The sequence below is a fragment of the Moschus berezovskii genome, chromosome 13 (genome assembly GCF_049115385.1).
Source record: "Moschus berezovskii isolate FMDL1 chromosome 13, NW_MosBer_1.0, whole genome shotgun sequence".
In the NCBI taxonomy this organism is placed as follows: domain Eukaryota; kingdom Metazoa; phylum Chordata; class Mammalia; order Artiodactyla; family Moschidae; genus Moschus; species Moschus berezovskii.
Window position 1 is genome coordinate 61709180 of NC_142472.1, and position 12871 is coordinate 61722050.

Genomic DNA, 12871 nt, shown 5'->3' on the forward strand with positions numbered 1-12871 from the left:
TGATTCAATCTAAAGTGTTTCAGTTTTCTGCCCTTGTTATTTATCAATTCCTTTATGGCTGAGGCAGAGACAGTAATACAGAGATTTTTAACTATGTGGTGCTTGGCACCTCTAATCCCGTTGTTCAAAGTCAACTCTATATACTTATCAGGTGGCTGAAATTGAACACTGGCATGTATTCAGAGAAGATGGAAACTGGAACTCTCATATACTTTGCTGGTGTAAGTGAAAAATGGTACAACCATTATGGAAGTCTGGCATTTCTATCTAAGGTACATTCACCCACTCTATGATCCAGCAATTCCGGACTGTGAAGAAAGCTGATCGCCGAAGAATTGATGCTTTTGAACTGTGGTGCTGAAGACGACTCTCGAGAGTCCCTTGGACTGCAAGGAGATCCAACCAGTCCATTCTAGAGGAGATCAATCCTGGGTGTTCATTGGAAGGACTGATGATAAAACTGAAACTCTAATACTTTGGCTACCTCATGCGACGAGCTGACTCACTGGAAAAAGACTCTGATGCTGGGAGGGATTGGGGGCGGGAGGAGACGGGGATGACAGAGAATGAGATGGATGGATGGCATTACCAACTCGATGGACATGAGTTTGAGTGAACTCCGGGAGTTGGTGATGGACAGGGAGGCCTGGCGTGCTGTGATTCATGGGGTCGCGAAGAGTCAGACACGACTGAGCAACTGAACTGAACTGAACCAAGAGAAATGAATAAATATACACACCAAAAATATGTACAATAATATTCATAGCAGCTTTACTCACAAAAGTCAAAATCTTGAAACAACTCAAATGCCCATCCACAGGAGAAGGGATAAACACTGGCATGTTCATATTACGCAGTAATACACAGGATTTTTTTAATTGATGCCTGCAATGTGGATGACTCACCAAGTCTTTGCACAAAAGAAGGTACATACAAAAGATTTCATACTGAGACTACTATCCTGTATGATTTTGAGGAACAGGCAAAACTAGTCTTTGATGACAGAAACAAAACTAATGATTACAGGTGCTGGTACAGACTTGAAAGGGACACAAGGGAACCTTATAGCATATGGGAATGCTCTCTATCTGGATCTAGTGATGATTACATGGATGTATGCATATATTACAAATCTGTAAATTTAACATTAATGCACTATACTGCACTTATTATATCCATTAATAAAGTAAATAACGAAGCCAAAACTCACAAAGAGGGAGGATGCAGGCAGTCAACAGTGCTGCGTTCTGAAAGAGGCGGCAGACATGACAACTCAGAAAACAGATCTGAGGAAGCAGAAGCCTACACTGTCAATCAGGAAACCAGAGGAGCAGCCCCACATATATTTCATGGTAGAACCTCCAAAAGGCACAGGAACTGAATAAGGGACAGATTCAAAGCTAATTTACAAAGTAGACCCTCAGATCTCTCCTAACCAAGCCCAAGAACACTATTTCTCTCCAGCCTGGAAAGAAGACTGGGTGATTTAATTCAAAAGCACATAAAGAAAATACCTAATGTGTTCTTAAGTTTTCAGAAGACATCTGTATTAACTGTGGGAGGACTCAGGGTTTAATCAGCAATAAGTACATGGCAAACAAAGGAAATAAAAATCAAGACAATTATTAACTTCAAGGAAAACAAGATGCTGAGCTAGAAAGAAATCAACGTATTGCATGTTTCCATTTTGATTAATATCATAATAATATAAATAATGAATCCTGATGCAAGCCAAATTATAATACAACCATCTTGAGAAGATGGAAAGATAGAAACTTTATGTGCCTGTGGTACAGCATGGGAGACCTAAAATTTCATCTTTCCTACTAGAAAGTTAATGGACAATGCCTAACACTGAAAAATAAAGTAACAATATAAGCATCCTATTTATTACAGATTCAGACAGAAAGACCAAAAGTGGTAAGAAAACGGATACAAGCTTTGGGAGTAAGGGATGAGACTAGGATGGTGGGATCTCTGATTTTCACTGCAAGCCTTATAAAAATATTTAATTATTTATACGTGCAGGATAAAAAAAATTACTAATTTTAGAAAAAGTAAACTAAAGCTTTAGAACAGCACTGTCCAACAGAATTATAAATGTTAACTACATATGTAATTTAAAATTTTCTAATAGCCACATTTAAAAAGTAAAAAACTTCAGTGATAGCATTTTATTTATCCAAAAACATCCAAAATATTATTTCACCATGTACCCAATATAAAAATTATTAATGAGATAGTTATCCTTATTTTTGGCATTAAGTCTTCAAAACCTAGTGTATATTTTACACTTGAGGCACATCTCAATTTCAACTACCTTCATCTCAAGCCCTCAATACCCACATGTGCCTACTACAGACACTGTGGTTTTATTTTCCTGTGATCTCAGTCAGTAAAAATTATGACAGGATAATTTAAAGGACTTAAGGTTCTTCTAGCAACCATCTGCACTATGAAGGCATCACCAAACTAGCCTAACCATACTTTCTAACCTGAAAAATAAACCACTGGTCAGTCACATACAGGGACTTCACAGAAATTGAGTGTGTACATTTATATATATTTGATCCCAATTTAGAAAACATCACACACAATCGACTATAACCAGAGATCTTACTTGTCCCACCTTGAATCCCCTATGAAAACTGACAAACCCACCCTGGAATCCTGTCTTTAGAACAGAATGCCAGTAGAATGCTTTCTTTCCTCAGACATCATGGGATAAGAATTCTGCATTCCACCTTCCTTAAGATACAAGCAGGCTCAGAGTTCAGAAAGCAAGACAGCAGAGGTTACAAACGCTATGGCGAGCTGACCCAGGAATTTTACCCAGCACTCTTCAGTTTGTTCAAATGACTTGAACAGGGTCTTGAACAACACCATGACTTGGCATTTTTTGCTCTACGCTATAGGATACCACATTTTCTTCCCTGATAGCTCAACTGGTAAAAAAAAAATCCACCTGCAATGCAGGAGACCTTGGCTTGATTCCTGGGTTGGGAGGATCCCTTGGAGAAAGGATAGGTTCCCACTCCAGTATTCTTGGGCTTCCCTTGTGGCTCAGCTGGTAAAGAATCCGCCTGCAATGCAGGAGACCTGGGTTCAATCCCTGGGTTGGGAAGATCCCCTGGAGAAGGGAAAGGCTACCCACTCCAGTATTCTGGACTGGAGAATTCCATGGACTATATAGTCCATGGGGTTGCCAAGAGTCAGACAGGACTGGGTGACTTTCACAGGACACCATGACTACCAAGGACACCATTTACAGAGCTTTAATGTGTGCTGGAGACCAAGCTAGATGCTAATTTCATTCAGTCCTTAGGAACAACTCTTGAGACATTGTTACTGTTACTAGTACTCTGCAGAAGGAAAAAAATGAGGTTTGAAGGCCATAACTGCTTTAGATCACGTGTTTGTGAAAGAACTTGGAGCTAAGAATTATTTTCATATTTTTAAAAGGTTATAAAAACAAGAATATGCAACAGAGATTATATGTGGCCCACAAGCCTAAAACATCTTACCATCTACTATCTGGCACTTTTTTACAAAAAGAGTTTACTAACCTATTGCCTTAGATTACAGAGTTAGATAGTCTGATTCCAGAACGAATCCTCTAAATCAGGATTTCTCAATCTGTTTGATTCACATTTTGGGCTGGAAAATTCTTTATTACGGGAAGCTGTCCTGATCACTGGAGGATGTTTATCCCCACTCTGATCTCTATCTACGAGGTGCCAGAAGCAGCGACCCCCCCTACCCACCACGAGATGATCAAAAATGTCTCCAGGGCTTCCCTGGTGGCTCAGAGGTAAAGAATCTGCCTGCCAATCCAAGAGACACAGGTTTGATCCCTGATCTGGGAAGATCCCACATGAGACAAAGCAACTGAGCCTGTGCTCTAGAGCCTGGGAACGGCAACTACTGAAGCCCAAGTGCCCTAGAGCCCGTTCTGCAACAAGAGAAGTCACAACAGGAACTAGAGAAAAGCCCGCGTAGCAACGAGGACCCTGTACAGCCAAACATTTAATAAATAAATAAAATTATATAAAAAAAAAAAATCTCCAGGCGTTGCCAAATGTACCCTGGCTGCAAAATCATCCCCTGTTGACAATCACAGCTCAAATAGTCTTTAAATGAGGGACGGTGTACCCAAGGGAACATGAAGATTTGTCAAGGAACATTTAACAACAACATATATAATTTTAAGAAAAAGGCTTTCAGATCCCTCCTCACTAAAACTGACCTATGGGCAACATGCCTGCAGTTTAGCTGTCGTGCTATTGCTTTTCCTCTTTCAAGCTCCTCTCACAGTCTTCTCAGTTTGCAAAACTTTACCAAATATACCACAGTCCCATTCCTATTTTTACTATGGTATATTTCCCAGCATGGAAAGGCAGAATTCATGGTAGAATGAAACAGCCCAAAAGTCACAGGTGTCAATTTCAATTTTAGGCATGACTCCAACTATCCATCTCCTTAAAATATAAATTCCCACTAAAATTCCATTTTTATACTGAATTATCATTTATCAAAATCCATCGGGTATTATGCTGTTCTATTACTACTTATAATAATTCAATCCAGAAGAAAAGTAACTCCTAGAGCTATAGTCAAAGAAAAATTTTTAAACTTAGTTTCAACTTACACAAGTATTTTTATTAAAGACATCTGTGACAGAGAATAAAAAGCTTTTGAGTATAAATAAATTCAGTTCAGTTCAGTTCAGTCGCTCAGTCGTGTCCGACTCTATTAAGCGAATACTCAGGAGTGGGTAAAAGTATAAGTGGATAAAATCAAAGTACAATTTCAAGAAAAAGGAACTGTGCAAAATAGCATATATTTAAAAAACTGACAGTGATGGATATAAATGTGCAATATGATACCCCACAAGATACAGTTAAGAGAGATGAACCAATTTTATATTAAAATGTCAGTATCTATACTATGTGGGATACTGCATCTTTTCCAACCACCTGAGAGTATAATGCAAAACATTATAAATCAACTTAAACCTATGCAAGCGGAATTGTTTTACACAAATTATTTTGGGGGTTCACAAATAAATTTAAAACACACTTCTAAATTCATTCACTATGGTATTATATTGCAAACATGAGACATGCGTGGTCTGTGACACTTAGAAGCACCGTAATTTACTACCTTTTATTAAGCTCTCTGGATATGCTTGGCACTGTTACATGCTCCATTTACTCCTCATATCCTTGGAGGTTTGTTCTGATTTAGAAAATGTTTAACAAATACTCAGCAGCTTGCTCAAGGACTAGTCAATGAGGTGGTAAATGGAAGAGGCAGATTCAAAGAATCAGGCTCAATAGGTATTGGTCAAGAAAATGACATGTCTGACTCCAAAGCTAAACCTCTTGCTATATGAACAAGTGAGCAGAGTGAAGGAGGTGTGAAGGGTAACTGAAGTGTTTCAGTTACTTAGACTTCAGGCTTAAGTCTTAGAGGGTAGATAGCATTTGAAGACAGAAAGAATGAACGATAAAGGAACCCTAGGTAGAAGCAGTATTACCTTGCAAACATCTTTATTTAAAAACTTATTTCACATAGAGAGCTGAAAGATTTCCTAAATAATGTGTCACTGGAGGAAAGGGGTGGGGGGCTATTCACAGGGAAGGCAGGTGTGCGTGCACACGTCCATGTGTGTGGGGGGGTGGGGGGTGGGGTGGTTCCATGGGTCAGCTGCTGCTGAAGAGCCTTCCTTGCTGTCGTCTTCACTTTGCAGAGGGAAATATATATATATATATATATATATATATATATATATACGGCAGTGAGAACAGCCTGGAGATCTAGCGGGTGAAATGTAGTTGGTAATCTCATCACAGAAAGAAAAAACTTTCTACTAAAATATTACATTTTTATTTTGTGGTTGTTACAGGATTTGTTTTTTCTCAGTAGTCTCTGAGAAGATGCATTTCACAGAAAAAAAGGACTATACGATAGTGACAAAAACAAAGAAGTCTATCCTACCCCTAACCATAGTCAAGTGCTTATCAAGTCTTTTGAAAAGATAAAAGCTATTATTACATGACTTCGTGTTTTAATTTTTAAAGTTGAGAACAGAAAGCCTTTGAAACGACAGGCTGAAAACAATACCTACACCACTACATTCATTTTCAATCACAAATCAAAACCTGGCTCCAGATACCAATGGCACATTTAACCCATTTTTTAAACGTTCTAATAAAAGTAAAACGCATTTACTTCATATAACAGTGTGTGTGTGTGCGCGCGCGCGCTTTAAAAGAAAATACTAGGAGCAAAGAAGTTCAATTGTGAACCAAACACTTCGTCTTTATTAGTTCAATCGCATAAACACTAAAAGTAGTAACAATTACGCTACAATCAGTATCACAAGTAGTCTTTAATAATATAACCATTCATCTCCCTAGGAGGAGGAGCAGCAGCTGTTCTGATGCCCACCCATCTGGCCCTTTACAAAATAAAACCAACAACCAAACAAGCAAACAAAAGGAGCAGGAACTTTTTCCAAATATCTATCTGTAACTGCCTTCTGTAGCAACCCACCCTATTTTGGCTTGCTAGAGGAACTATATATTTCACAAAGCCTCACAGGTAAGAGAGAACACAGGAGAGAAGAGCTTCTTATTCAAAATACGTTTCACACAAAGTAACCAACTTAAGTCTGCTAATGTAAAAGAGAGCGAAACAAAAAGTACCTCCACTTATAATGGCAGGGGGACCTTCTCATACTATTTTTGCTTGCGGAAATTTCAAAGAAAAGTGTTGAATTCCTAAACATTTAAGGCCACGCATTTCACAGGCAACAACAATGAAGACAAGCTCATTAAATTACAGTACAATAAAGCAAATCTGGAGCATCCTCAAGAGGCAGAGTAAAGCAATTCATTTACAATTAAGAGTGGAGAACTGGGCCAACCCTACAGTAACGCAATAATGCCGTGTCACGAAACTGCGCATTCCAAGAGCAACTTTCTCCAGGCAGAGAAATTAAGTCGGAGGAATCTTCTGCAGTGCTCAGTGCTCCCCCCCTTCCCCCCAAAACACGAACAACTGTTTTCGAAGGAGTAAAATCGCGAGCTACCCACCCACTTGTGGCTGACTTTCTGTAAAGAAAGCTTTCGGAACTTTCACGAAGCTGTACGCGCCGGGTGAGGGTGAACAATCGGTAAACAGCGGGGGTGGGGCGGCCAGAATGGTCCACAGATGCTCCGCGAGGACCGCCACCCGAGGGGCCCAGGCGACGCCCTCCAACCCAACAGTAAACAGGGCGGGGGCGCAGCGAGCGCGGAGGTTCCGGAGATACGCGAGGTGAGGGTGAACTAAGAACTTCTCAAACGAATCCCTCCCGAAACCGCTCCCTTCCACGAAAGTTCCACCTCTGAGACCTGGATGGGGGCCCGAGGCCTCCGAGGCCCTTCCCGGCCGGCCAGCCGGCCGCAGGCCCGGGGCGCTGACGCCACCCGCCCGCCTTGGGGGGGATCCGCGCAGGGGCGACTCCTTCCCCGCCTCCGGCCGCCGCCCCACCTGTGCCTGCCAGACCGCTGGGCCCTTCGGCCGCTCGCTCGCGGTGCCGCTGCCGCCGCCTCCGCCGCCGGCCCCCAGCGCTCCGCGCCGACCGGCCCGCGGGTCCCAGAGCCCCGCACGCCGGGGCTGACAAAGCCTGAGGAGGCGCGCGCCGCGGAGCGCACCACGTCACGCGGCCGCCCCGCCCCGCCCCGCCCGCCAGCGCGGCTCCCGCGTGACCCGAGCGCGCGGCCCCCGCAGCTCGGCCCTCACGTGACGCCCACGCGGGCCCGCTGCCTCGCGGACTCGTCCCCCGCCTGCCCAGCCTCAGTTTTGTCCGCTCAGACCTTCTAAATGGCCTCTGGGGCGACGTCAGTCCACTCGGAACGTCTGAGTCACCGTAAAACTCTAGGGGGAGAAAAAGATAAAGGGCCGAAGGCCGCGGGAGAACCACTTGGGCCAGCGACTCAGCGCGGACTCCCCAAGCAGGGTCTCCCGGCCACGTCGACGGTCCGGCGCTTGCGCAGTCTCTTACTCTCTTGCTGACCCCAGGCCGCGGGAGGGAGGGGTCTAGAGCGGTGGGCGATGAGGGTTGATGGTTAGCGGGAGGCGTGTGTGCTAAAAGTTTGTAGCAAGGGCATGATAAAAAAAAAAGTTCCTGACGCCTAAGGTTAAATAGCAAATGTGCTGATTCCGTCTATGATTATGGAAAGTCAAAAGGGGAAAATCAAAGTAAACGTACGCTTCTTTAAAAGTAATAAGATAGTTTCGGTGCTTGGACAGGGAATGTAGACTGATTTTCCAGTTCTGCAAGGATCAAGCCAATGCAGCCGCCCCTGCCCCCGCACATAAGCCCTGAGGCGAGTTTAGGATGGAGAAAAGCACAACAGCCGGTCTGTGCTTTGGTTACTGGTCCAAGATAGTGAAGATGCCTATCTAAAGATTAATGAACCCAGACTCTTGCATCTTCTGATATAGAGAAAGGGACTAAGATCGTGAACTTTAGATAATCTGTTCTTTGTGATTAGCAGTAATCTTTTGAAGTTCCACAAAACTACATATTCTGGTTTCTCCCTGATTCTTCAGAGCAGTTCTTCAAAATTATCTAAGAGGCTGTCTCCAGGGCAATAGTCTTTAGTAAGAGCCTGGTATAAAACTTAGTCTTGAAACTTTTAGATTGTATGTTTTTCTTCAGTCTGCAGATGGCAGATTTTACAGTTTTGAATAGACTTGCCTTAAAAAACTACATACATATATATAAAGTGCCCTGAGCTCTTAAGACTAGCTAAGTGACTTGTTTGAGAATGGCAGTGACTTAATTTCAGATGAATTGTTACTCCGTTCAGTCAAAATTGGGCTTCCCTTGTGGCTCAGCTAAGAATCACCTGCAATGCGGGAGACCTGGGTTTGATCCCTGGGTTGGGAAGATCCCCTGGAGAAGGGAAAGGCTACCCACTCCAGTATTCTGGCCTGGAGAATTCTATGGACTGTATAGTCTATGGGATCGCAAAAAATCGGACACCACTGAGCAAATTTCACTTTCTTTCAGTCAAAATTAATGATGGGAAATATTGGATGACTATTGGGGGAGGCTTTTAAGTTTAAAATTTGGTAGTTCCATTTGGTATTAATAGTTGCTTGAAATCTCAGAAAGATAACAGCCATCCATCCCAAAGAGATGGCTTTTAAATGATTTTTCTCTTATACACCTTAAAAAGAATTCTGAAAAACTGTGACTATGTACCTTCTCCCTCATTTTTGATTGAGCACCAAAAATTTTCATCTCACTTAAAGAGTTGTAAAGGATACAAATTGTTTTCTAGTAAGTTGACATTCTAAAATAAGAGATACATAACTTTTAATTGTAGCCAGTAGAGCCTAAATACCAGATAGTTTTATGTCATCATCAATTTTTAAAACTATATTAACAAGCATTTCTTTAATAGGAGAAAATGTTACATCATTTCTTTTCTTCTTTTTATTTATTTATTTAGCTGCACCAGGTCTTAGTTGTAGGTCCTGTGTTGTGGCATGTGGGATCTAGTTCCCTGGCCAGGGATCAAACCCGTGCCCCCTGATTTGGGAGCACAGAGAGTTAGCCACTAGGGAAACCACTAGGGAAATCCCCATTCCTTTTTGCTTTAAACTCATGTTTCCGTATCACTTGATGGAATTTTACCCTGATATTTATTCTGGTTATCCCCAAAATATAAACAATAAAAAGAAAAAAAAGGTAAATTGTATGTCATCAAAATTAAAACAATTTGCTCTTCAAAAGACACCATCAAGAAATCGAAAGTACAACCTACAGACTGAGAATATATTTTCAAATCATCATATTTTATTTGTATTTCAAACATACGAAAGTTATAACCTAATAACAACCTAAGTAATAAAATTTTAAGTGGGTAAAAGATTTGAATACGTATTTCTCCGAATATATAAAAATATCCATGAAAAGATTCTCAATGTCATTAGTCTTTCAGGAAATGCAAGTCAAAAACATAATGAGATGCCATTACTTACTAGAATGGCAGTAATAAAAAGACACTAACTAGTGTCCTACCAAAATGTGGAGAAATTCAAACCTCATGCATTACTAGTAGCAATGTAAAACGATGCAGTCATTTTCTGAAAAACAGTTTGTTTCTTAAAAGGTTATACATAGACTTACCATTACTATATGACCTAGAAACTCCTCTTATAGGTGAAATTCTATAGACATATGTTTTCATTTTACTTGGTTCAAAATATTGGGAGATGTTCCTGTTATAAAACTCTTTCCACGCCTATATATTTATTAATAGTGTGTTTTGGTGGCTAGAGTTTCTCAGTTTTCACATCTATAAATATTAAAATTGAAATAGGATGTTGAATTCTGTCTAGTTCTGAAAATAGTTTACATATAATACAAACAATAATATAAATACTTGTACACACATACAAAGTGCACAAGAGGACTCAACAGAATTGTTCATAGCAACCTTATTTAAAACAGCCAGAAAGTGAAAACAACCCAAATGTCAATCAACTGATGAATTGATCTTTGAAAATGCAGTATGTCATTACAATGAAATATTCTATTCCCAAAGTTACCACAACATGGATGACCCTCAAAAACATTATGCTCAGTGAAAGAAGCCAGATATGAACATACATTTCTTTTTCAATGATTTTTCTTTGAAAGGCACATACAAAGAGGCAGAAAGTAGGTTATTGGTTGCCTAGGGCTGGGCTTGGTAATGGAATTGACTGTAAATGGACACGAGGTTTTTCCTTTAGGGTGATGAAGATGTTCTAAAATTAGATTGTGATGATGGTTTTACAGCTCTGTAAGTACAATGAAATTCACTTGAATTTCATATTTAAAATGAATGAATTTTATGATATTTAAATTATATTTGAAACAGTTTAAAAATATCTCCTGGGGAATTCCCTGGCAATCCAGTGGTTAGGATTTCACATTCTCACTGCCGAGGGCTTGGGTTCAGTTCCTGGTTGGGGAACTAAGATTCCACAAGCTGCAGGGTGCAGCCAGAAAAAAAATAACAACTCCTTGATTGACTATTACAATTATTTATATTATATGTATTATACACTTGGATAAACATTTATTGAACAAAGTGTATATATTTATTGGAAATATACCCTGATAAGGTGATAGAGACTTCTTCAATTAATTCATATATTTGTGGATGACTATCATTTATTTTTAGAATGGGACAGGATTTAGCATCAATTCTATCCAAATTTTAATATTTAAAAATGTAAAGCTTGAAAAACTGCCTGCATAAACAAAATAAAATTAACAGAAGGAATTTTACAATATCGTCATTCAATTCTTTAAACTATCAAATCTTATGCCGCATATCACTATGATACATCATGCAAATTTGTATTTTACTCCAATGGATTCTTATTCCATTTTTTTTAATTAAAAAACTGAAAATCACTTGACAGCCAAAATATCTGTCACCAAGTTATAATAGTTATTTACCTCCTCAGTTTCTGGGAAGAACACCGAAAAGGCTTTATTAACATTGACCATCTGGTATCACTGAGGTCCCAGTATCCTTAGTAATGCCACATTCAAGGGAGTGCTTGAATACCTCTAGTGGTCGCTGGGCACAAGAAGGGAACCCCCACGTCACTGCCACACTCACTCAGAACTCGGCTTCACAACAGGTAACTGGGGCAGGAGGAATGCTGGTGCCCCTGACCCTCCTAGGCAGAGAGCCCTCCCACTACCAGGTGTAGGGAGAGGGAGCCCACACCTAGCAGTGGTGTGGGAAGCACTCCTAGGTCTGGGAAGTGGGAGAGTGGAGGGTGGGAGGGTAGAGGGAGGGAGGGAGTGACTCTTGATTTAAATACCACAAACTCTCTCTGTTCTTGTGATTTCAGATCTTTTGGGAGAGTGGTCTGCAGAGTGCCTTATGCTGCTCAGGCAGAATTGACACTCTCAATAAGGTGGGTTTTAATTGCCTTACTGAAAATCCACAAAAACTAAACTCATATTAAAGTTTTTCCTCTCTGTGTTTTATCTGTATAACTTGATTAATTTTTTAGCCCTTTAAACATTACCACTCTATTTTAAGTGATCACCATAATGTGGGTTATTTGGTTAACTATTAAGGTCCTTTATTTGCACAGGCTATTTGCACAGGCTTCTTTCAAGGCAGCATTTGAAATGTGCTCACCTGTATGTTTTACTAAAATTTGCAGAAAGAAAAAAGATTCTAGTCACAATCAGTTAAGACCACTGACTCTCTACACTTGATTTCCCTTCCTGTCTTTGGTGTTTACATGACTGCAGCACGTTTGAGATCTGGGGCTTCCCTAGAAGCTCAGAATCTACCGACAATTCAGGAGACCTGGGTTTGATCCATGGGTCCCTGGAGAGGGGAGTAGCTATCTACTCTAGTATTCTCGCCTGGAGAATTCCATGGAATGGTGGGCTGCAGTCCATGGGGTCTCAGAGTTGGACACAACTGAGCAACTTAACACTTTCACTTTCAAGGAGAAGTGGAGTTGGTTGTTGTTGTTGTGCAGTCCCTCAGTCGTGTCCAACTCTTGGCGACCCCGCGGACTGCAGCACTCCAGGCTTCCCTGTCCTTCATCATCTCCCAGAGCTTGCTCAAGCCCATGTCCATTGAGGCGGTGATGCCATCCAACCATCTCATCCTCTGCTGTACCCTTCTCCTCCTGCATTCAGTCTTTCCCAGAATCAGGGTCTTTTCTAATGAGTCAGCTCTTCCCATCAGTTGGCCAAAGTATTGGAGTTTCCGCTTCAGCATCAGTCTTTCCAATGAATCTTCAGGACTGATTTCTTTTAGGATGGACTGGTTTGTTCTCC

The 12871-nt window shown here is 41.0% G+C and overlaps 1 protein-coding gene across 3 annotated transcripts in view; it reads right to left on the minus strand.

Annotated features, from left to right (window-relative positions):
* The window catches only part of SPART (spartin), a 35346-nt gene extending 27341 nt beyond the window's left edge, over nucleotides 1–8005 (minus strand). The window contains exon 1 of one of the 3 annotated variants that reach the window (XM_055426247.2): nucleotides 7866–8005. The gene's annotated coding sequence lies outside the window, so the exon portion shown is untranslated. Of the gene's footprint in view, nucleotides 1–7100; nucleotides 7420–7539; nucleotides 7726–7865 lie in introns of those variants that run through there. The other 2 variants (XM_055426245.2, XM_055426246.2) reach the window with 2 other exon arrangements.
* Between the last annotated feature and the right edge of the window lie 4866 nt (nucleotides 8006–12871).